This window comes from Sus scrofa, chromosome 15 (assembly GCF_054392235.1).
Source record: "Sus scrofa isolate SSC_HxYL_T2T_F1_AM1 chromosome 15, Sscrofa_HxYL_maternal_Yorkshire_Landrace_v2.0, whole genome shotgun sequence".
Classification (NCBI taxonomy): domain Eukaryota; kingdom Metazoa; phylum Chordata; class Mammalia; order Artiodactyla; family Suidae; genus Sus; species Sus scrofa.
In genome coordinates, this window is record NC_139397.1 from 63,272,449 (window position 1) to 63,298,136 (window position 25,688).

General features: G+C 44.2%; 1 long non-coding RNA gene and 1 other non-coding gene across 2 annotated transcripts in view; both read left to right on the plus strand.

Moving 5' to 3' along the window:
• Positions 1-25,688, plus strand: part of LOC146395873 (uncharacterized) — a 979,457-nt gene that overhangs the window by 773,949 nt on the left and 179,820 nt on the right. The gene's annotated exons all lie outside the window — the stretch shown is intronic.
• On the plus strand, positions 25,293-25,389 carry MIR9797 (microRNA mir-9797). The gene has a single exon (NR_128479.1). It is a non-coding gene; the product is annotated as a microRNA 9797 (primary transcript).

A 25,688-nucleotide genomic window follows, 5' to 3' on the forward strand; every position in this document is an offset into this window, starting at 1 on the left:
TACACAATGGTCTTTAATATATTAAAAAGTTGTAAGACCCTTACAAGAATCAATTTGAGAACATTTTCATCACTTCTAAAAGAAATTCCAACCCAATAGCAATTACTATCTGTTCCCTCTTCCTTATTCTACTAGCTTAGGCAGCCAACTAGTCTACTTTCTCTCTCTATAGACTTGCCTAGTCTAATATTTCATATAAATAGAATCACACATGGTCCTTTGTGACTGATTTCTTTTGCTTTGCCCAGTGTTTCCAAGGTTCATTCATGTTATAGAATGGATCTGTACTTAATTTCTTTTATTGTTGAATAACTCTCTACTGTATGGATTGTTTTTTAAAATCCATTCATCAATTGAGGGACATTTGAGTTGTCTCTATTTTTGGCTATTATGAATAATACTGCTATGAATTTCACATCCAAGGCTTTGTATAGACATATGTTCTTATTTCTCTTTGGTGTATACCTAAGCATGGGACTGGTCATATTAACTATTTTTAATGTTTTTAGGAAGAACCAAATTGTTTTACATTTGCCTCATTTTACATTCCCACTAGCAATGTATGAGGGTTTCAAATTCTCCACATCTTCACTAACCCTTGTTATTCTCTCTCTCTCTCTCTCTTTTTTGCCTTTTTATGGCTGTACCTCAGCACATGGAAGTTCCCAGGTCAGGTGTCAAATCCGAGCTGTAGCTGCTGGCCTACACCACGGCCACCGCAACGCAAGATCCAAGCTGCATTTGCGACCTACACCAGAGCTCACAGCAACACCAGATCTTTAACCCCCTGAGTGAGGCCAGGGATGGAACCTGCATCCTCATGGATCCTAGTTGGGTTTGCTACCACAGACCCACAACAGGCACTCCCATTTTTTCTCTCTTTTTCTTATAGCCGTCCTACTGCTTCTGAGGTGGTATTTCATTGAATTTTTTATATACAGCTCCCTAACGACTAATGATATTATCTTTTCATACGCTTCTTGGCCATTTGTTTATCTTCTTTTGAGGAATCAGGTAGGAGTTACAAGTGCCATTTTGCTAGTATTTACTATCTGTCTTCTGCCTTTGTTCCTCTATTGCTTTTTTACCACCTACTTTTGTGTTAAATAAATATTGAACAACATACTATTTTAGTTCCTTTGCTATTTTATTTACTATGTTTTCTGGATTTATTTATTTAGTGGTCGTTCTGGGGGTTATGATTAGCATTGAAATTTAGGGAAACTAGTTTGGGTTAATACAAAGTTAATTTCAATATTATACAGAAACTTTGCTCTAGTATAGCTCCACTCCTCTCCTTTGTACTGTTATTGCCACACAAATTATATCTTTATACATTGTCAGCACATCAATGCAGTGCTCTAATTATTGTTTTATTCAATTGTTTCTTTAAAGTAATGGGAAAAGTAAAGCATTATGAAAGATGCACTTATACTGTCTTTCACTTTTGCCTGTGGAGTTATGTTTATGGTGCCGTTTACTTCCACAGGTGGACTGAAGTTATGATCTTCGTTTTAGCCTGACGGGTTCCCTTAAGTCTTTCTCACAGGGCAGCTGTGCCAGTAACTGATTTTCTCAGTTTTTATCTGGATGTCTTAATTTCTCCTTTGTTTTTGAATGACAGTTTAGTTGGATAAAGAATCTTTATTATTATTATTTTAATTTTTTGTCTTTTCGTCTTTTCTAGGGCCGCACTTGCGGCATATGGAGGTTCCCAGGCTAGGAGTCTAATTGGAGCTGCAGCTGCCGGCCTACACCACAGCTCATGTCAACACCAGATCCTTAACACACTGAGCGAAGCCAGGGATTGAACCCACAACCTCGCGGTTCCTAGTCGGATTTGTTAACCACTGAGCCACAAGGGGAACTCCTAAAGAATCTTTTTTGACAGTTCTGTTTTTCTGAACTTAAATATGGCCTCCAATTACCTTTTGGCCTTTTTGGATTTACAATGAGAAGTCAACTGTTAAAATCGTTGAGGATCCCTTTTACTCAATGAGTCATTTTTCTCTTGGTGATTTTCTCGATTCTCTCTTTGTCTTTGGCTACCAATAGTTTGGCTATGGTGTGTCTAGTTGTGGATTTCTTTGAGTTCATACTAGTTGGAATTAATTTAGATTCTTGGATGTGTCCCTCATTTTCCTTCAAATTTGTGAAGTTTTCATCTATTACTACATCAAACCTTTTGCTGACCCTTTCTTTCTCTCTTCTCCTTCTGAGATTCCCATTATGCACGTGTTGGTGTTCTTTGTGACATCTCACAGATATCCTAGGCTCTGTTCATTTTTTTTCCATCTTCTTTTCTTTATATTTCTCTGACTGGATTATTTCATTTCACCTATCTTTATGTTTGTTGTATCTCTTTTCTATCAGTTCAAATCTGCTGTTGAGTTCCTCTAGCAAATTTTTCATTTCCGTTATTATGCTTGGCAACTAGATTTCCTATTTGGTTCTTTTTTATTTTTACTTGTTTGGTCCTTTTTATCCCTTAATTGATATTTGGTGAGACATTGTTTGGTGAGACATTGTTGTCAAACTTCAACTCTTTAGTTGGTTTTACTTAGTCTTTTGAGTGTATGTAAAAATCTGATTTAAAATATTTCTCTGGTAAGTCCAATATCTAAGCCCCCTTCAGAAAAGTTTCTAATGACTACTTTTTAAAATCTATCTCTGGGTCATGCTTATCTGTTTCTTCGCATGTCTTATCATTAAATATACTTTTTTCACAAACTGGAAATTTTAGATAATGTAATGTGAGGATTCTGGAAATCAGATCTCCCTCCATCAGAGTTTGGTTTTGTTGCCAATTTTGTTGTTGCTGTTGTTACAGCTGTTTGTTGGTTTAATAAATTTCCTAGATTAATTCTGTGAAACACATATTCCTTGTGGTGTGTAGCCACTGAAATCTTTGCTAGGTTGTCTGAGTGGACTGCTAATTGTTGGTCACCTATTGTCTAAAGTACCTTGAACTAATATGTTCTTAATTCAAAGGTAAGTGGTTCTATGTGCTTTGGGGTATGCTTTAAATGCTCAGGAAGCTTACAAATCTGTCTAAGCCTTAATTTTCTCCTTGCACAGGTCCTCAAGGATACCCAGAGGGGAGAGATTGCAGACCTCTCTCATCTTTCCTGGGTCTATGCATGGCCTTGCACATCCTCACTGCCTTCTAGATTCCCAGGGACATGTCAGAGCTTTTCCAGTCTTTCTTTGGATATCTCATCCCCTAGATGATTCCTTTTAATTTTGGGACTAGGCTCCTGGATTCCCTAATTGCTTTCACATCCTCAAATAGCTGTGATGTTAAACCATTGTTGCTGCTGCTGCTGCTGCTACTGATGATGACTTTGAAAACACTCCAGGGATAAGGCTTTTCTGCAGAGTGAGTTCTGAATGGGGGCAAATAACTATGCATTGTTAATGGGGTTTCTTCAGGAAACTGACAGGTAAAATAATGACAATGCTCTGGGGATGGGACTTTTTGAGGGGTTCCAAACCACTTCTGGTAGTTGTGAGGCAGCTGGTTTCCAAGGCAAATGCAAGCTGGAGAGAGGGAGATAGGAGTAGGTCAAGTTACAATGGCCACATCCCTGCTGTTGTGATGGTCTTTCCATCTCTGCTGTCCCATTTCATCCTTGATCATGCTTGTCAAGTGTTAAAAATGGATTAAATACACTAAATAAGCAGAACATTTATCATACATATGAGCAAAGAGGTATCATTGATAGTAAGTGGCAAAAAAACCCTGCAAAATTTGCATGAAAACTTAACTATGTTCAAGACTCTGGGCACCAGTCTTTTTGTTGATTACATCCATATTTGTCAGTTCTCTATGAATTACGGTTTTAAAAAATAATGTTATGTAAACACTACTTTACGTATGCTTTTATATTCACTACTTCATCAAAACTCACAGCAACCTGTGATTTTAGATGAGGATGTCCTGACCTGCGGATATTAGGGCACCTCCCCAAAGTCACACAGCTGGACTCTGACACATAGGCACAGTGGGATTCAGCCCTGAGGTTTCTGACCTAGGTTCATGGTTCTTTCCACAACATGGCTGTCTTTGCTGAAAAAGGAATGAAATTCAAATCAATCATTTTCTACCAGTAGGAAAGCTGCTAAAAATATTTGTTGGGGAAGGAACTGAAATGAATGGCTCAAGAGAGTTTTTTCTGCCCCATCTGTGGTTTTTTTTGGCTTCACTGTAGGAAACTCTCCTGGATCACCCTGCTTCTCTTGGACTCCTCTGTCAGCTCCTCTTCCAGTGGCTGCTTACATGGGATGCTGCTCAGCCCTTGGCTTGATCCTTTTTCCTCATTAACCTTCTTTCCCAGAAAGGGGACCTCCTCCTGGACCTTCAGAAGACTTCAAATCCACTTCTGCCCTCAGGGTCCCTCTTGAGTTCTGTCCTGAAGGACTTCCTGCCTTCTGGGTACTTTCATTTGGAAGCTCACTCCTAGGGAGTCATATACCAGTTCAGCTCTGTCCTTGAACCCAGTGATTCCAAGTCACTGAATATGCATGATGCTTGGCCAGAATTCAGTCCTTGCAGAAGCCTGCACTAGGATTCTGTCTTTGGGGGCAGGGGCTGTTCACATTCTGTCAATTCCAGTGAACTTCAATAACTGACAGCTTTGTAGACTCATGGCCTTCCAGATTTCTGATGTGGTTGTTTGTACGTATGTGTGGGTATACAAAAACATTATACACACACACACACACACACACACACACGCACGCACACACACACGTACGTACACACACATATACAATATGTATGCACATATACACATATATATGTATACGTATGTGTATATATAGTTTTTTCTCTATGTACACATATATATGTATGTATTTATACATCTAGTTATAGCTTAGACCTTTCCTAGAGGATTAACCAGCAAAAGTGGGTCTTAGGGTTTCATCTATCTGGTAGGGGCAGGAATGATCCCTCCCCCCCTGCCATGTCCACTGAGGGAGGTGTTTGTGTTCCTCTTCACTCCCTACCCAATAAAATGAACCCTCACTGTGTAGGCTTGTCCCCTTTACTTCCATGGGTTTATTTACATTTAAACCTCCAAGGATTTTGCCCATTTGGGGCATCTTAGCCTGTGAGGTCCCAGGGGCAGGGACAACAGGCAGTCAACAAATATTTGCTGAATGGATGAATCTTTTTTAACTCATTTTGCTCAGAGAAGCACACAGCCACATAGCATCCGTCAATATTGTTTAATTGATGCTTCTAGTTGTGCTCAAGAGAAATGGAAGCCTCAGATGTGGGGCTTCTCCAGAGAAGGCAGGGTGGAATGGTTTTTTGAAAGGTAGAATTTTGACAGAGAAGACTTGCCCATGTTCTGCTCTGCTGGGTGAGATGAGAAATTCCATTTCCTTTTCTGGCATTTAGTTTCTCTACTGTAAAAGGTGGGGTTGAATGAGAGGATCACCCTAAATGCAGAGGTTCTCAGCCCTTTTTTTTAGGGCCGCACCAGCAGCATTTGGATGTTTCCAGGCTAAGGGTTGAATCAGAGCTGTAGCTTCTGGCCTGCTCCACGGCCACAGCAACATAAGATCCGAGCTGCGTCTGCAACCTACACCACAGCTCACAGCAATGCTGGATCCTTAACCCACTGAGTGAGGCCAGGGACCAAACTACATCCTCACGGTTCCTAGTTGGGTTCGTTAACCACTGAGCTACAAAGGGAACTCCGGTTCTCAGCCTTTATGTAAAGGAGGTAGAGCAGCTGTCCTACATGTGGGGGGAGCAGGCCCTTGCATAACCTTGTGTAACCCCAAACTTGATAGTAGCACAAGGGTACAAGTTTTGAACAGTGTAAGTTTAGAGCTCTGAGATGTCAGAACATTTATTTCTGATCTAGTCATATGTTTTCCTTCAGTACCTTTTCTTTCCCTTGCAACAAGGGCCTGGAGGTTTCAATTAAAAGGTATTTTTTACTTTGGTCTTGATAAATGAACGCTTAACATGCTTATCTTTCCCATAAGGTATTTTCTTTTTTCTTTTTCTTTTTTAGCTGCACCTGTGGTGTGCGGAAGTTCCCAGGACGAGGATTGAACTGGCACCACAGCAGCAGCCTGAGCCACAAGCAGTGACAACACCAGATCCTTAACTTGCTAAGCCACCAAGGAACAGCTTCAAGAGGCAAAGGGTCCAGGACTTGAAGGAAGGGTGCACCAAAATTGACAAGGACTGAGCGTGATGACAGTGAGGAAAAGCCCTCCTGACCTTTCCCAAATCAAGTCACCTAAGGGACTGATGACCCAGGCATCCCATTCCTGACACCTCCCTGGGCAAACACAAGAAACATGCTTAGGAAGAGGTGACATTACACCTGCTGGAGCTTCAGCTCCACCCCCCACCTCCAAGAGTTAATAAACCCATTTTCAGCAGCTCAGCATCCAAGCCTCACTTTCCTTTATCCATTTCCTTCTCCCCACCCCCAACCCTAAGCCAGTCTGACACTCATTCTGGCTGTAGAGGGCACTTGGGGCTGCCATCACTGGCTCTTGTCATTCCCTGTCAACCCCAATCACCCTCGTTTTGTTTCTTCTCTACAGTCCATTAACAGCAGCTCTCAGAAACCTGGGTGGTTACCTGCAGCCGCTGACCCTTGACCTCAGGTATCATGTAGCCAGAGAGTGATCCTTCATGAAAAAGAATGAGTAAACCTTAGCCTCTCTCAGTCCCCTGTCACCTTCTGGGGAGACGACTCTCCAAAGGGTAGAAAATCCTGAGACGTTTCATATAAATATATATATATATTTTTAAGTTAATTCTCCTGACTGCTGTGTTGGTGACATTTCCTTCAAACTGCAATAACTAACCTGTCACAGCCCTACAAATGCTGACAATACAGCACCATGTGGGGTTGACTTAATAAACCTCATTTACATTCATTTTGATTCACTCAGGCGTTGAAAAACATTTCACAGGAAAAACTAGGAACCTCTCCAAGACGACATGATGTTTGCTGATACGATATGAACAGACTTAATAGGCAGCATATATGAAAACATGCATTTCTTAGGTTATTAGAAAACTTGGTTTTTTTTTTAAAGCATTTAAAAATTATTCCTATGAGTGCCGGGCCTCTAAGCAGTAAAGTGTCTACATTCGCAGAGTCCTTCTTGAGTAGGCAGATAAGAACATAGTAAATCCTCTCCCCTGAGCTGGAAACTTGGACAAATTCTTAACCTTTCTGTGTCTCAGGCATTTCATCTGCTTAGTGGGTGTCTTAAGAATACCTATTTGCCTAACTGTAGTAGTCAGTTATTGTTGCAATGGTGCTGCATAACAAACACTCCTAAAATGCAGTGGCTTAGAGCTACAAGCATTGATTTCTCACTTCTAGGTTTGTAGGGACTTGTGGTTCTGCTGGAATTGGATAGGATCAGCTGCATATAGTTATCTTCCTCCTCCTCTTCTTTTTAACTGCTCAGCCCTTTCATCTCTTCCCTAAAACTTAGCTCCTAATTAACTTAACCCCAGTTCTCTCTGTGCTAATCAATCCTAAACACTGCTATAGATTTATTTCCCTGTTGCATAGCTTTCAGTGCATTGCCCTCTTTTTGATGGTGGAGTCCCCATATACAGAGGCAAAGACAGGATTCTTGTTCAGCTGGCTTACTGAGGGCCTTCCCTAAGAAGCAGTGTCTTAGGGGATGAAGGAAGCCAGAAATCACAAGGGAAGAAGATAGTTTGAGATGTGGTTTCAGGCAAGTCTAGCCTCAGCCAAATTGCGCAGGAAGCTCTGGAGCATAAATTGCACCAAAGAGGCTGTTCCATACAGACGCTGGAAGACTGGGCTGTTTACACCCTTGGAGCTGATGATTGGCCACAGGCTGTCCCTGCTAAAAATCATGGGAAATGCTCTGGAGGAGCATCCTGCTGTGGGCCATGAGAGATGCGCTGTGCATGTGCAGAAGGCAAGTCCAGGACAAGAAGGAAAGCACCAGATCTACAAAACAGAAACAGACTCACAGACATAGAGAACAAACTTGTGGTTGTCAAGGGGAAGGGGGAGGGAGTCGGATGGACTGGGCGTTTAAGGTTAGTAGATGCAAACGATTACATTTAGAATGGATAAGCAACAAGGTCCTACTTTATAGCACAGGGAACTATGTCCAATCTCTTGGGATAGACCATGATGGGAGATAATATAAGAAAAAGAGTATATATATAAAACTGGGCCACTTTGCAGTACAGCAGAAATTGTCACAACTTTGTAAATCAACCATATTTTAATAAAAAAGGAAAAAATAAATTTGAGTTTATACATATTTAAATAAAGAAAGAGAAGTTACCATTGTGGCTCTGTGGGTTAAGAACCCAACTAGTATCCATGAAGATGGGGGGTTGATCCCTGGCTTTATTCAATGGGTTAAGGATTCTGAGTTGCTGTGGTTGTAGTACAGGCTAGCACCTGCAGCTCCAATTTGACCTCTAGCCTGGGAACCTCCATATGCTACAAGTGTGGCCCTAAAAAAAAAAAAAAAAAGAAGGAAAATATCAGAAAAGAAAAGGCAGAACAATTTCTGGAGTCCTCACAGGCCTGGGGATAGTTTAGACCCCCCCACCCTATCCATTTTCCATATCTTTGTTTTCTGTTCTATTGTCTAGGAAATGTCCTTGAACTTAGGTAAACACTTGAGTTAATTAAAATAATCTCTGCTATTATATTTCAAATGTATAAGATATCTTTGTTGGTCTCAGAATATTCCTTTTAATCTATCCCCTCTCTGTCTAAATCCTTTTAATCTATCCCCTCTCTCTGTCTAAATCGTGGCTAAGACTCTATACCTATTCATCCTTTCGAAAAACTACCTCATGGTTTGATCATATTCTCGGGTTTCTTTATTACTTCCCTGATGTGGCAGTGCAACTTTATGGCCTTAAGCTCCAGATCTACCTTGATTGTCCTGCTTGTAGTACTGGAACACTTCTTCCCTGTCAGTTGACACAATCAATGTTAAGTGTTGTCAGCAGAGGGCGCTGGAGGGACATTGCCAGGGGAAGGGGCTTCTCTTCTGATTCAGAGATGTTATGTTCTCCTGTGGGTTCCTGTGTCGCGTGGGACACCCAGCAGAGTTCACCCATATGGAGTCTTTGTGGCACCTTCAAAGACTTTGAGGCAGGCGCTTACGCTGTGAGTTTCCTGGGTGCTCCAGCTCACCTCCAGGACAGCTTCCAGATTGGTCATCATTGCAACTGGCAGATTCTTCCCCATAAGGCTTGGCCCACTGGCCTTCTGGTGGAGGTTTTACTCCTTGCCAGCCATTCCCTGTACTTCCCTGACCACCAGCTCAGCCCAGTAACTGTGGACCACCTCTGGCTTAGGGCAACCCAGCAAATATCTCTGCAATAGAGTGGATTGCAATCACCTCTTCAGCAAAGCCTAAATCTTACACCTGAACTCTTCGGCGATAGTAATGAATCACAGTGTTTCTCAGAACAAAATAGATGGCAGCCTACTAAAGTATTTCTTGATCTGTATTACAGAAAAAAAAAATCTGCAATTCTGGCCAAAACCCTTCCTTGAGTTACAAGTTTTGAGACCTAAGTCAATGCATAGACCCAGATCCTCTAGACTGCAGGTGACCTTAGATGCCTTTGAGGAAGGACCTTCTGCCTTTTCAGAAATAGACACTGTAAATGCTTTTTTTTGGTTGTTTTTTTTTTGTTTTGTTTTGTTTTGTTTTCCAAGCCTAACCCATAAGGACCTGGGGACGTTTACTGGAGTGACTGTGCAATGCCCAAACCTTTTGGAGACAACTAGACAGTGGCTATAAATTGACACTAACTCCTGGACATCCAAAATGTGACTCTGACCCATGAGTCCAAGTGGGGGCTATGGTAATCAAGTAAGAGATGGAGCCTTAGCTGAAGTTTGAAGTTTGTCTTATTAATCCCCAGGCCCACCCTGTGGGGTATTTCCCCAAATCTTGAATGTGTAACTATAATCCATGTACCTGGAAACTGGAAGAATTCCTCACATTGACTCTGGGTCCCATGGGATGAGAGTCATTATGTCGAGAGAGCTAAATACCACCTAAGCCCGGGAACATCTCCTCCATACCAAGGTAATAAATCACAAACAATATTGCCTCTCTGGGGAAATTTTAGAGATGCATGTCATCATTCACGTATTAAAAGAAGCAGGAGTGGTGATCCCTGTCGTAGTCCCATTTTGCTCACCTGTTTGGCATCCAGATACTGAATGGATATTGGAATAATTGTGAACTGTCCTAAACTGAATCAGGTGGTGAGTCCAGCTGTTGCCTGTGTTGTAACTTTACTGGAGCAAATCAGCACAATTTGGTAGGCAGTTATTGACATGGCTAATGAGTTTTCTCCATGCCAACTGAAAGGACCACCAGGAGCAATTGGCTTTTGCCTGCCAGTCCCAGTAGTAAATCTTCACAGGGCTGTCTTAGAGCCCTGTCAGTTCTCCTGCTTGCTCCATAATACAGTCAGCAGAGATCTTGATGATCTTGACATTCCACAAACATCACACTGTTCCACTTGATGCTGCCTGGACCATGAGTGGGAAAGTAGCAAGCATTTGAGATTTTTTTTTTTTAATTAGAAGTGATTTACAGTGTTGTGTCAATTCTGCTGTACAGCAAAGTGACCCAGTCAAATATACATTCTTTTTCTCATACTGTCTGTTACCATGGTCTATCCCAAGAGATTGGATATAGTTCCCTGTGCTGTACAGTAGGACCTCGTTCCTTATCCATTCTAAATGTCATAGTTTGCATCTACCAACCCCCAAATCTCCGTCTGTCCCACTTAATTTTTTTTGTTATCCCATTGGCTAATTTCCTGCCTGCCAGTCTCAGCTTTTTGGCCCTCCGGGGTGGGAGGGTTCCTGTTGGTTAACACACTCTGGTTCCCAGAAACTCAGAGAAATTCTGTGGCATCCAGGGGACTGCCACCACTCATTTTTTTATTTAGGTCTGAATTCCAGCCTCCAGAGGGAGGAGTTTCTCATTTCCTCTGCTTCACTCCTCCATCCCCATTCCTGCTTTCAGTTCAATGTCTTTTATCTTTCTTTAATTCTGAAAAATACATGTTTGTTTTTTATAAGACACACATGAATAGGAGTCTATGAAAAACAAATGCACAGTTTGAATACAATTTAAAACAAAACCCAGATACTCAAGGCCAAGATCAAGCAATAGGACATCACCAGCTCCTAGAGTCACCCTCATCTCATAGCCTGCTCTCCCTCCTCCTGGAAACAACCACAACTCTCAACTTTGTTTTAATCAGTCTTTTCTGTAGAGTTTTTTGCTTTTGTTTTTGCTTTTTAGTGCAGCATCTGTGGCATAAAGAGGTTCCCAGGCTAGGGGTCGAATCAGAGGTGCAGCCGATGGCCCACACCACAGCTAGATCTGAGCTGTGTCTTTGACCTACACCGCAGCTCACGGCAACCCTGGATCCTTAACCCACTGACCGAAGCCAGGGATTGAACCCACATCCTCATGGATATTAGTCTGTTTCATTACAGCTGAGCCACAACGGGAACCACTATAGTTTGTTTTTTTTTTCAACCACCTTAATATGCATTCCTTGTTAACATATTTAGTTCTGCCTGATTTTCACCTTGATCTAAATGAAATAACCCTGTGTTATTGTCCTTCATACTTATTTTGGTTAGTGTGTTAATAATGAAAGGTGTAATTCACTCCTTTTTCACTGTCCTATATTCTGCTGTGTGAACATACTCCAGTTTACTCATTATCCTGTTGATGGACATTCAGTTTTCTCCCCAGGTTTTTCCTGTGAAGGATAATGCTGCCATCAACATTCTTTTACATATCTCTTGGTACATGTGTTTGAGAATTTTTCTAAGATATATGCCTAGAGGTGGGATTGTTTGGATGTCAATTACATGCATGTTTGACTTAACTTTGGCATTTTTTTTTTTTTTTGTCTTTTTGCCTTTTCTCGGGCCACTCCCATGGCATATGGAGGTTCCCAGGCTAGGGGTCGAATCGGAGCTGTAGCCACCAGCCTACGCCAGAGCCACAGCAACGCAGGATCCGAGCCATGTCTGTGACCTACACCACAGCTCACAGCAATGCTGGATTCTTAACCCACTGAGCAAGGGCAGGGATCGAACTTGCAACCTCATGGTTCCTAGTCGGATTTGTTAACCACTGTGCCACAACGGGGAACTCCCTACTTTGGCATGTTTGATGCCAGAGGATTTTCTGAATGGGTTGTACCTATTTACGTCCCATGAGCAGTAGATGTGAAAATCTTTTGCTCCATAGTCTCGCTAACACTTGGCATTTTCAAAATTTCTAATTTAGTTCATCTCTTCATTAATGCTTTGAACATTTTTTCTTCCTGTGATATCCCCTTATTCCTATTTGTAGTCAGGATTTTGTTTTTGTTTTTGTTTTTTGGCCACAGCCGCTGAATGTGGAATTGAACCCTTGCAGCAGATGTGGCCTATACCACAAGGGAACTTGCTACAGTTAGTTATTAATACTTCCTTAAGATACAGTTCTAGGCTTTAAAAAACTAATAAAAAAAAATTAGCACTTTCCATCTCTTGCTCCTTTCTGGGAAATTTCTTCATTTAACTTCCCACTCCTTAATCCACTTTTTTTGGCTGTATCCATTATTGAAATTATTCCATATGTTTGATCCTTTCCTTCTTTTTCTTTATTTTTAATTGAAGTATAGTCAGTTCACCATATTGTGTTAGTTTCAGGTGCACAGCATAGCAATTCAGGGTTTTTCCTGATTATATTTCATCATGGGTTGTTATAAGATATTGAATATAACATCTTGTGCTATACAGTAAATCCTTGTTGCTGACCTTTTATTTACTCTCACATTTTCATATGCAATATTTCCACTTGGTTCTTTTTTGGTGATTCCTTGTTCTTTTTTCACAAGTCTCAGAGCTTCCCTTATATTGTTGAGGACATCTGTCATGCCCATTCGGACTTCTTGGTCTGTCTGCTCTAATCATTTTGCCTCAGATGGTATGTGATGCTCATTTGTGGTTTTTTGAAAGTGGTTGTGACCCTCAGGTGTCCTGGTCTGCAGGCCTTGGTTCCTTTGGGGGAGAGCTGAGGCGGCTGCCAATTGTGTATTACTTACTAAGCTTGAGGACAAGGTAGAGGATGGGATCCGAGGGAAGGAGACTCGAGCCCCACAGAATTAGTGCTCCTTACTTCCAAGTTCCCCCATGTTTACTAGGTAACTTCCCTGGTCAGCACTTTGCCTTCCAGTTCTTGGAACAAAGCACTTCTGGGTGGAGAGTGAGTGCCACTTCTCACCCCTGGTAATCACCAAATGCCAATACAACCTCAAGGGTGAGTCTGATGGGAAGTTTGTCCATTTACAGGGCACCTGTGGGCTAGTGGGTTTTCCTGCAGGCTGGTTGGGCTGAGACCCAATCATTTCACCTAGGGACTGCCACTCCCACTCTAACCTCGGATGTTTTCTCTCAGGCCCATCAGTTTCCCTGGGAAGAATCCTTAAATATCCTTCCTGGGATGTATAACAGCTTGGCTGCCAACTTTGTGGGAGATGAGATATGCATTGGCGGGTTTGGTGTTCTCCAGGTCAATGTCACCTAAGCCTTCAGTACTTGGCTTTTGTTTTTAGCTACCACTTTCATCCTTGGTGTCAGGTTCGGCCTGACTGGCTCAGCCTCTGCCAACAACAGTAGTCCTCAGACTCAGCCTGCATCAGGATCTGCTCAAGGGCTTGTGGAAACACCCATTGCTGGACCCCATGCTGGACTTCCGATTCAGTAAGTCTGCGAATATGCATTTCTGACACGTTTCCACATGATGCTAATGCTGCTGGACCAAGGGCCATGCTTTGAGAACACTTCAGACTCCTGCTGTAGCAAAGAAGGGACCACCTGGTTACCTGGGTAGGAGAGGTAAATCTATGAGCCTTGACTGCTTCTTTATTTGTTTATTTTGGCCATGCTTGTGGCATGCAGAAGTTTCCAGGCCAAGAATCAAACCCTAGCCACAGCAGTGACAATTCCGGATCCTTAACTGCTAGACTACTGAGGAACTCCATGACTGCTTCTTTTAAGGACTTTTAGCCAACTCTTACATGTCCAGCACTGCCCTACACACCTAGGTATTTGGTATCTCCAGTTCCTAAGCCTTGGGGGACGACATTGTGAAGTGGTTCTCAAGGCCTCATTCTTGCTGCTAGTGTAGATTTTAGCTTTCCCTTCTCTGCTATTTCATATATCATTTACCTATTTATGTCCCTGCTTCCAAAATTTTGCTGACATGTCTTGTTAGCTGTGACCTCGTCTCCTGTTTTCTTTGAGAGTTTGCTGAACTTTGGGTTTTTTCTCTTCCTTTCTGCTGTCCTCTGAGTGTCATTAATCAGAATCAAGCAGAATGAAATGTATGTATTCAATCAGCCCTCCTGCTACCTCACTTTTCAGCCATCATCATCCCTCACCTGGCAATAAGTATCTTCTGGAATGATGAATGAATGAACTTTGACACGCCGTGAAGAACACACGGTAAGGAGGATGACACATGATGATCTCGCTCGACCTCATTGAAATGCATCTGCCTCTTGTATAGCATCTCTTAAAGTTTCAGATGTAGATGTGGAATTATTGCTTTAAGCAACTTTCAGGGTTTAATTAAAGTGCAAGGTCTGGCTGGCAGGATTGGGTATGAATCTCACTGTCTCTGAGGCAAGCTGAGATGTGGCTTGGAATTAAGGGTATGAAATAATTCCCAAAGACTTAGCGTATAAGGTCACAAAAAAAGTCGATTCAGAAAGGAAAGGATGGGAAAGATGTATGTCAGCAATGTTAGTTATCCTTGTGTGAAGGTGTGTTCCATTTAAAAAGCTGGAAGACTTAGGAGTTCCCATTGTGGCTCAGCAGATTAAGAACCCAACATAGTCTCTGTGAGGATGCAGGTTTGATCCCTGGCCTTGCTCAGTGGGTTAAGGATCTGGCATTGCCACGAGCTGCAGTACATTTGCAGATGCAGCTTGGATCCCACATTGCTATGTCTGTGGTGTAGACTGGCAGCTGTGGTTCCAGTTCAAATCCTAGCCGGGGAACTTCCATATGCTGAAAGAGCAGCCATAAAAAATAAATAAACAAACAAACAAAAAAGTTGGAAAACTTTATAACAGGCCTTTGACCATATAACTGGCCTTTAAGTTGATTTTTATCATCTTGTTGATTATTTACTTGAGCTAAATATTTCTGCATCCAGAATTATCTGTGAAACTCAGGACTCGGTAAGGGACAGTTTTTGAAAGTTTGTGCTCCTGAACGTTGAATATTTCCATGCAATCAATTATCTGTAAATTGAATAATTTAACTTACACTTTAGACCATATTAAAACTGACAAAATGGACAACCCTTTTATAATGTAAAAATATCATGGAGTTCCTGTCGTGGCTCAGTGGTTAACGAATCCAACTAGGAACCATGAGGTTGCGGGTTCGATCCCTGGCCTTGCTCAGTGGGTTAAGGATCTGGCGTTGCCGTGAGCTGTGGTGTAGGTTGCAGATGCGGCTCGGATCCCGCATTGCTGTGGCTCTGGTGTAGTCTGGTAGCTACAGCTCCGATTGGACCCCTAGCCTGGGAATCGCCATATGCTGTGGGAGTGGCCCCAGAAAAGGCAAAAAGACCAAACATATATATATATATATATATCAAACAAAATTCTAAGGCCCAGAATGGGCACCCCTATATTAAATGTTACTTTAACAAATTTATTTCTATGATAATCTTTTAGAAGTTATGTTGCTCTAAAGGGGACCAGCCTTTCCTGGCCAGTTGGGGTAAAGATCAGTCTGGAACAGCAACCCACTTGGCATAGAATTGAACCACTCCAGCTGAACACTTGATAGGCAAAGAGCTATTAAACTGATTTTTGTGATGCCATCAAAACCTGTTTCTGACTCACAGACATGGAGGACAGACTTGTGGTTACCAAGGGGGAGGGGGAGGGAGTGGGAGGGATGAGAGTTTGGGGTTAGTAGTTGCAAACTTTTATACTTGTAGTGGATAAGCAATGAGGTCTTATTGTATAGCACAGGGAAATATATCCAGTCACTTAGGATGGACCATGATGAAAGACAATATGAGAAAAAGAATGTGTATATATGTATGACTGGGTCACTTTGCTGTACAGCAGAAATTGACTCAACACTGTAAATCAACTATGCTTTAATAATAATAATAATAATAATAATAATAATAAAACCTGTTTCTGAAGAATGTTTGTCATCTTGACCTTCCATCTCCTGAGTCTACCTCTTGCAGAAACACTGCGTTTTTGGCCTTTCTCTTTGTCTTTTTGAAGCAGACAGTGGCCTGGGAGATGCCCTGTGGTTTCATTGTGGCTGTTGGTTTTTCCTTCTCTGAGATGTTTGCAGTCAACCCCTCGCGTTGCTTACTGGCTTTTCCCACTTCTCTCCCTCCTTGCTCCACCCCCAATCCCCTGCTCAAGAAAACCAAGGGAAATTGACAAGCAGCAGGACAGGGGAAATTGAGCTATGTTATTTCTCCTTCGGGAACCTCACTTTGCTGCCTTTATCTGAAAGCTATCATTTTCTACATCTCTTGGCAAGAGTTCTCATCGACCAGTGACCCCTAAATGCCTATGCTGATCAATAGTCCTGGTATCTTATTGACACGCTCATTGACAGCTCAAACGGAGCAGGGGAATCAGGAATGGCAGCCAATTGCCATGTGTTCAGGCTGCTGGAGAGGCAGCCCCCCCACCCCCCTGCGCTGATATTGACACTGTAAATGGAGACAGTTTACTTAGTGCTCGGGGAAGATGCATTTGTTAAGGAGACCGATGGATCTCATTACTATTTAAGGGCAGAAGCTCTTCTGGCAGCCCACGGGGCAGGCTTACATCAAGGCTTCCCACTCACAGAGCCCAGAGAAAGAAACCCTGAGTGATTAGCCGTCCCCCACCCTCCAAGAACAGACCCAGCAGATAGAAGAGAATCTTAGTGAAGGATTCATTGCTTGGTCAGTTGGAGCCTCAGGGCCAGTCCCACCTGATGAGTGATCGTTTATCTGTCCGGGCTCCTGTGCTCTCCCTGAGCAAAGGCAACATGGAGAAATAACAGGGTCTTGGGGCAGGAAGGAATTTTGCCCCAATTTTCTATTCAGTGTAGGAGTTCCTACACCATTCACCCCCTGAATTCGATGGCCCCTTTCAGTGATGTGGAACTTGCTGATTCAAGAAAGAGTCCATCTCATTGGTCAGTATCTGCAGTGGTTGGAAAGGTCTTCCTTCTCTAGAGCTGAGATCTGTCCACCTGTACCTTCTGCCTCTGCCTCTAGATGGACTTTCTGTAGCCCCACTCATATCCTACCAGCTTGGCTTTTAACATTCCTCATCCCTTATCCTACCAATAACTCCTCAAGCAGGCATCCTCCTTACCTCCCCATCTTCCCCATTTTACAGAGAATTTAAGCAAACTGCTCAAGGACACAGAGCCGGGCTCTGGGTGTGCCTGAATTCCTTGTTCTTTCTGCAGCAGTCTTTCTTTCTGCCACACAGAGCGTCAGCCTGCTTTTCTTCTCCTTGAATGTGTCATTCATTTCTAGAGAGCCGCATACCTAGAAGGTCACCTACTGCTTCCATATTGTGACTCCTCTGGTTCTCAAAGAGTTAATTGTTTTCTTTCTGCCCCTTAAATGGCCTCAGGGCCTTACTATTTTCTATCTCTTCCAACAAAGACCTTCAGCACTTCCACCTCCGTATGCATCCCTGCTACACTCCCCGGGCTCATTCAAACTGCGGCCAAGCTGTCAACTCTCTCCTCCTTCTACTACATTGGCTACTGGAGAAGCTTGGTCCAGCTTGCTCATGCATCCTGCTACTACTCATGCATCCTACTACAGGGCCAGTAGTTTACAAAGAAAGCAGCACAGAGCCATGGCTGCATCAGTGAAGGTCTCTGCCAAGCCCAGGGGATGGAGGGCAGATTCATATGTCACTGACGGGACAGGAATGCAGCATAGGAGGTGTGGAGGGAGGCTAGAACAAGTGCTGCAGGTCACACTGCACCGCTGTATGGACTCCACCGGGAAGGGATGGAGGCTGGTAGGAGTAGGGCAAAGAGTGGAGTCTGGATGCTTGGCTGAAAATGTCATCTGGCCCTCTTTTCCAGGTACCTGTGCCTTTGAGGTCTGGAGAGAGTAGAAAAGCCCTAGAGAGTCTCTAGATAGAAGAGGCTCTCGGAGAATTGTGGCTACTCAAGGGATTTTAAAAAGGGCTGTCAACACGCCTCTCCTTGGACACAGAGTAGAAGGCGCTTTTATAAGTCCCACGGGGGCAACTGAGAGACAATGATTGGGACCAGAAAGAATAAGGAGATGTGGCAGGGAAGCAGATTTTGAGGGGAAATTATTCCCAGGTGAGGGCCTCATGGAAGCTGACAGTGAATGGGCGACAGTGGCACCACTTTCCAAGTAAGTAAACCATGGTTTTAATGGTGGTTCTGAATATGTGAGTATATCCAGAGACCGTCTTCTAAGCTAGGTCTAAGTGAAGGATGCCCCTGTCTTTAGATGATTTCATTACACTTCGGAAATCTGGAAAAGGGCTGCACAAGGGCAAATACTGACCTGCATGGGCTTGGGCTCGACCATCACCTCCAGTCATGAGAATTATTCCAGTACCTGACTCACTTTCCTGCCCTCCAGCTTTTCCACCTGCTGACAGATCATCACGTACCTCAGCATTGGACGACATCACCCTTCTTCCTTCTCCGTTGCTTGCAGAAGAAAGTAAAGTTCTCCACAGCAGCATTCATGATTCAGCCTGGTCTGACCCAAATTTACATTCCACTCCATGACTTGGACACTTGAAACTAGTAGCTTGGCCCTGGTTAAGTCCCATGAAACCAGTAGCTGCGCCCTCCGCATGCCAAGCACTCCCATACCTTTGTGCATCTCTTCCTGCTCTTCTCTCTCCTTTGCAAGCTCTTCCCCTTGCTATTTTTCCCTGTTAAATTCCCACTTATGAGCTCTCTCTGCCCTGAAACCTTTCCTGATTCTTCTCACCAGAACGAACTCTGCCTTCTGTGCGCTACTCTAAGTAGACACCTCCTAGAACATTTAATTCACCCAGCCGAAGATTGGGGTTAATTGTTTTTGCTTTTTTTTTTTTTTTTTTTTTCTTTTTTGTCTATTTAGGGCTGCACTCATGGCATATGGAAGTTCCCAGGCTAGGGGTCAGATTGAAGCAGTAGCTGCCAGCCTATGCCACAGCCACAGCAATGCGGATCCAAGCCATGTCTGTGACCTATACCACAGCTCACAGCAACGCCAGATCTTTAACCCACTGAGTGAGGCCAGGGATCAAACCTGAGCCCTCATGGATCCTAGTCGGGTTCATTAATGCTGAGCCACAGTGGGAACTCCATGACCTTCCCTCTTTAAATGTCCTCAGTTATGACATGGGGAGCAACAGCATTCCCCACTTCAGAGTATGAAGTTAAAACCTTCAAAATGAAAAGAGATGATAAAAGATAAATGTGCCGCTGCACTTGAATGAATACCCAGCCATTTAAAACAATTTTATGATCATTACTGTGGCAGGAATAGACACTTCTGGAGTGACCTGAGTACATAGGCACTATTTGCTCCCATCATTGGCACAGTTTTGAATCCATCTAAACAGAGGTTCTCTCCCTTCATTCATTCACTTTCTCATTTATCCATCTATTGGTGAGCATTTTCTGTAAAGGGAAAGATAATAAATAGCTTAGGCTTTTTGAGCCATACGATCTCTATTGCAGCTACTAAACTCTGTCCTTACAGTGTGAAAGAGCCAGAGATAATATGTAAATGGATGGGTGTGGCTATGTCCCATTATAACTTAATTTTAAAAAACTGACTGTGAGTTGGTTGGCCTGCAAGCCAGTTTGTGGTCCCTGATGGACTGTGTTCCTCTTCACACTTTAGCCGTAGAGTGTTCAATGACCGTCGTCTCTGGTTGAGAGAGCACTGGAGAAGTGGCAAGTGTGAGAGCTGAGATGACTCATCACAGTTACAAATGGGAACTTCCCTCTCTATCCATCCTACTGGTTTGCTTCTTTATCGGGAGAGAAGTTTAATGCTGATATCCATCCAGGGAGAAAGAAAGACCCCAGCCACCCTGAGTCATGATTCTCCCACTGCAGCCAAACTCCTGGCATAGAGGCAAGAATTCTATCTGGCCATGGTGGCCTCCTGAATGCAGATGCTTGCCAGGATCTCCTGGACCACACCGGGAAAAAAACCACTGCTCCTGAAGGCCACAGGGATGGAGGAGGAAATGGAGGCATATTTCTTGGGGGTGGAAACTGCCCAATGACGATGACTTCATTTCCAATTTCTGGTTCTACAAGAAAGTTTCTCATCTTTCTATAGTGGAACATCCCAATTATTTCATCATTTTGTTCTTGGACTGCATTTCTCAGCCAATAATATTGCTAATCCACCCACCCCCATAACGCATTTATATCCGGGATTCATTTCTGACCATTCTGGCTATTACTCATTTTGAGGGAAGTTCATCTCTCCCTTTCCTGGAGGCACACCTTCTCTTCCCTGTGTCTTGGCTAAAGAGCTCCTGGACACCATGCATTCCATGTCAGCATGTCCTTCTCTCCCATCTTTCCAGCTTCTCCTAATTCAGGCTAGTTAAGAGAGGGGTGCATGTGTGAATATTGGGGTGGGAGTGAGGAAATAAAATAAATGCATGAAAGAAATATTGAACTTCTAATGCACTGTAATTACCAAATGATCCTATCTCACTTGTGATGGGTCTCAGTGGGATTTATTGCCATATTAACAGTGGTTTTCCCATTGCATTACTTAATGAATAATGTCTAAGCTAATAACCCACCCCAAACGCCCGCAACAACAACATAACTCCCTTCACCGTAATTATTATTTTTTCCTAATGTGGTGGTTTTTCTGTACATACGGATGTCTCTTTACTAGGTCCTTGTATAACTACTTGCTTAAATAATGGGCCCTATTAAATTGCCATCAATGGTAGCGGGCCATATGTTAGTGTTTTATTGGTATCTTTCCACTCATGGACCTGGGTGTTTCAGGCTCTCTTAGGGCCCTGCAGGTGGTGCCACCTCCCCGCTTTCCCCCTGCCCAGCCTACCCCACTCACCCATTCCCTCACGGCCCCCATCCCACCCCCTACCTGGCATTGATGGCATTTAGAGAAGCAGGAAGAGGGCCTCAGCTGTGCAAACACAGTCCTTCTGTTTATTTTGGTAGCCTCCGAAATATTTGTTGAGAGTTATTCGAGCAGAAAGGCTGAATGGAGATCATTGCAATGTGTCAAATTAAGGAGTGCTTAATGCCTGCCTAATCTCTTGGTAATTACTGTTGTGGCAGTGGAAGGCTTCAGAGCCTGGTAAGAAAGCTAATGATAGTGAGAGCCGTCAGGCTGCCTGGGTACCGTGGCATCCCTACTCCTCACAATTAGAGGCCTGCACTTGAATTTGAGAGACAGGGCCTCTGTCACTTAAGAGAGAGGGGATTGGCCTTTGGAGGGGAGGGGTCAGGAAGGAGTGTCAGCCAGGGTCACTGGACAGAGGACTCCTTCAGCTGGGTGTCACTATCCTAATGGTGCTCTAAATTGTGACAGCTTGTGTGAGTGTGTGTGTGTGCATGCCTTTGTCTGTGTGCATGTGTATATGTGCACGCACACGTGTGCACACAGATGTCTGACCTCAGCATGTTTGGGGGAAGACAGAGAGCTTTCCTCTCCATTTTCCCATTTTTGTCTATCTCTGTGTCACCCCATCTCTCCCCCTTTCTCTGACTCTTTGTCTTTGGCTGAATTTTCTTTCTCTCTGAATACCTACGGCTTCATCCCCCCACGTCCCCATCTCCATAGCTATCTCTGGCTGATCTCTTTAGCCAGCATCTGCCTTAATCCATCACGCATTTTTAGAGAAGTGGAAAATAGTCACGAAGCAGGTAAGGAGGTAGAAAAGAAAACCCTTAACAATACCCCCAAACTCTGCCTAAAGAGGATGGAGAAAGATGGGAATTTAAAAGAGCCCAACAATCAAATTCACAGAGAAACAAATTGGAAAACGTGAAGTCTCTGGCATACAGATCTGTGGTGGAAAAAATTGTGCGAAAGGAAAATTGTACTTCAGAGATCAGTGGCTCCTCATGGAAAAACCTTACTGCTTTGAATTCCTAATAGAGCAGTTGGAACCCAGCCCAGGGTTGCTTGGAGCCTCAATGATCTGACAGTGGCCCCTGAGAGGGAGTCTGCCTTGGAGAGGCGGGAGGGTCCCCGTCCCTGCTGTATCACCCACTAGTTTTAGGACTTTGAAGAAGGCATTTGACTCATTTGTAAGATGGGGAAATACTTAGCTACCAGAAGTATGTACAAGTCGAAAGAAATGCTCTGTGGAAACAAACCCGACTAGGATCCATGAGGACTCAAGTTCGAACCCTGGCCCCCTTTAGTGGGTTACGGATCTGGCACTACCATGAACTGAGGTGTAGGTGGCAGATGCACCTTGGCTTCTGCATTTCTGGGGCTGTGGCATAGGCTGGAGCTGCAATTCCCCTAATTCGATCACTAGCCTGGGAATGTCCATATGCCATGGGTATAGCCCTAAAAAAAAAAAAAAAAAAAAAAAAAAAAGCAAAAGAAGAAAACCCTATAAATCAGTCAATCAAACCATGAAGGAAGCCATTGACACAGACGACTGTGTGATGCACTGGTAATTGGAGGGGTGGGGTCACTACTTGGTCTATTTACATAGATTCTCCTCACCAGATTTGTTGGGAGCTGATGCTCAAAGTGTTGCTACCTTTTTGACCAGAGTGGCCTCTGTTCAACAGAGGGGATGGAACTCTGCCTTCACTGATATTTCTCCAGCTACTCTTGGGATCTCAGGGTACCCAGGGACACAACAAGCACCAGGGCCCCAGGCAGGGAAGCCCTGGCCTTGAGAACTGATGTTGGAAGTTAGATGTGGGTTTTGAGGGCAGTTTGGACGGGCCAAGGGTAAGGGAGCCTGAGTTGCTTCTGAGGGGATCTTGAATGTTGTTTCAGGAGATGGCAGGGAGATACGGTTCCTGTCTGTCCCAACCTTGTGTCTCAGTGATTTCTATTTGGTCATGAAGGTCTCAAGCCACAGAAGGAAGGAGATCCTGAGGCTACCGAGTGGCTCTTAGGAATCTCCATCGTGTGTTGAAAGGAGGATGCTATAAACCGTGTGCCCACTGGGAAGACACCTAATCAAGAAAGAAGGACAGCCTCTTTTGAGGGCAAAATCCTGGACTCTTGAGTGCAGAAGAGCCCTTCAAGGCAATTTCATGACCCATCATTTTGGAGGCAAAGCTGAAGCAGAAGATGGAGGTGCTTTGATCTGCATTCTCCCAGCTGCTCCCTCTGAGTCTGGTACCAAAGGCTGGTATCCTGGTGAGCATAGCTGTGTATAAATGGTGAGCATCTTTAGATTCCTTAATAATCCCATTGAGTGTGTGTTGTTTCTCCAAAGGAATGTTCTATTTGTAGACCTGTCTGTCTGAACATCAGCCATAGCACCTGACTGGAAAGGATATAGTCAACCCAGCTGCCTTGTAGCTTGAGAGTTTCTCAGATTTTCCAACAAGGCAGAGTTGAGGCTCTTCTGCAGATGTCGTTAGAAGTTTAGTCTTCCAGAGAAGACACAGAAAGGCAGGCCAGGGCCTTGACCCTCTGCTCCTGCTGTATATAATTTGCTGCGCCAGTGATGCTTCAGCTGGGTGTCGATGTGACGGTACTTCCCTGCCCATCCAAGAATGCCCATCCTCTTTCTAGCCAAGTGGGGGCTGTGGGAAGTGAGGATGCAGAGGGGACCTAGGTTGTGCAAGAGAGAGAGTGGGAGATGCTGGTGTTGGATGGAGGGAAACGGAGGGAAGGGCTGTTCTATGGTGGTGGAAGGTGAGAGGGGACAGCCTGAACTGACCGGTTCCAGTCACAGAGCTCGGCAAGCGAGAGGTTCATCATTAACTGTCAAACAGCGGTTTTAATCAGCTCTGCTCCTCAGTGGAAGATAGATTTAATATCAAGGCGCATTTTCAGAGCCATTAGTTTAATTATGACAGGTGTCTGCAAACTGGACGACTCTGCTTTCAGACCTGAGTGACAGTATTTAATTCCCCAGGCCCAGGGGACACCGAGATATTTTACCAAAATGAGCCTCCATTAAAAGTCTAAGTGATTTCTTTTTCCCCTTCTCCCCCGTTTCTCCTTGCCCTCTTTCTCTCCTTTTATTCTACTGCATGCGTCGAAAGAAGGAAGTGGAGAGAGAATTGCGCTTCTGTAGAAGAGGAAATAATTTGCTTGCCCATTAGGACTCATCTCACTGGGGCTCCCAGCAGCTGAGTTCCTGGTCAGGCCAAAGCTGTTATCATTTCTCTTATAACCTTCCCGTGAATGTTTAGCACCTTTTCTACAGTAGTTGCCCGCTGGCCTTGTGCTTAGGCAGAGCTGCCAACAGGGCTCCTCCCTGACTCAAGGGATGGTGAACCTGACCACACTCCTTGTGTGGGCAGAGATAGGGTTGGCGGGGAGGCGCTGACAGTGGGGGCTGGGAGGGCAAAGCACTGGGGTCTGGGGCACCCGGATCTCAGATTGGAGCCTCTCTGTTACTCTGCATGTTTCCCATGTTTCCATCATTTAGGAGTGAGTTTCATCTCCAGAGATGGCCCCTTGTCCCTCCAACCCCCACTCCCCTTTGATTGGCTACTCCACACTGGCTGCCACCAGGTGATCATGGGCTGAGCACTCAGGTTCCTGAAACTTCTATCCACATGTGCAAATAGTTGGGCTGGAGGAGTAGTGCTTTCCAGACTTGTAATATTTTGTTTAAACAGAAGGATACTTTGGGAGTTCCCATTGTGTCTCACTGGATTATGAACCCAACTAGTATTAGGTTCAACCCCAGGCATCATTCAGTAGGTTAAGGATCCTGCGTTGCTGTGGCCGTTCGTTGTGTAGACCAGCAGCTGCAGCTCCGGTTTGACCCCTAGCCTGGGAACTTCCATGTGCCTCAGGTGTGGCCCTAAAAAAGCAAAACAAACAAACAAACAAAACAGCATTAAGATGACTAGCGTAGAGCAGCACACTCACTGGGCTGCCCTGTTCAGCCTCGGAGAGGCGCGCACTAGCCCAGACCCTGGACCACCTGTTGGGATGGTCTCCCAGGACCTGTCCAGCTTCACTGTGTGTTACTCCTGAGGCTGGGTCGTTCATCCCAAAGGGTCACCCTCTCAGAGGCTGCTGGTTGGACCGAAAGGAAACTGCAGGTCGGGACACAGTAGGGATGAGAGGACACTCAGGGGACAGCTGAGGATACATTTTATTTCCCAGGTTAGTTTATGTCCAAGGTTGGGATGCTTTGTCAGGTCGTCAGGGAGCACTCTTTTTTTCCTATCCTCTTGAGATCACTTCCCGGTTCTTTTTGCTGTCCCTTTTCTGCAAAAGACATGTGGCCTGTCCTGATGCCTGCCAGCAGAGCTGGAAACAGGGGAGCCCAGCCTGATGCCTGTCCTGTCCTGTGAGGTGGCTGAGCTGGGCTCCTCCCTTGGTGTACAGTGGCCCCTGGAACCCTGCTGATGGCTTTAATGTGTTTTATTGTGGGGGTC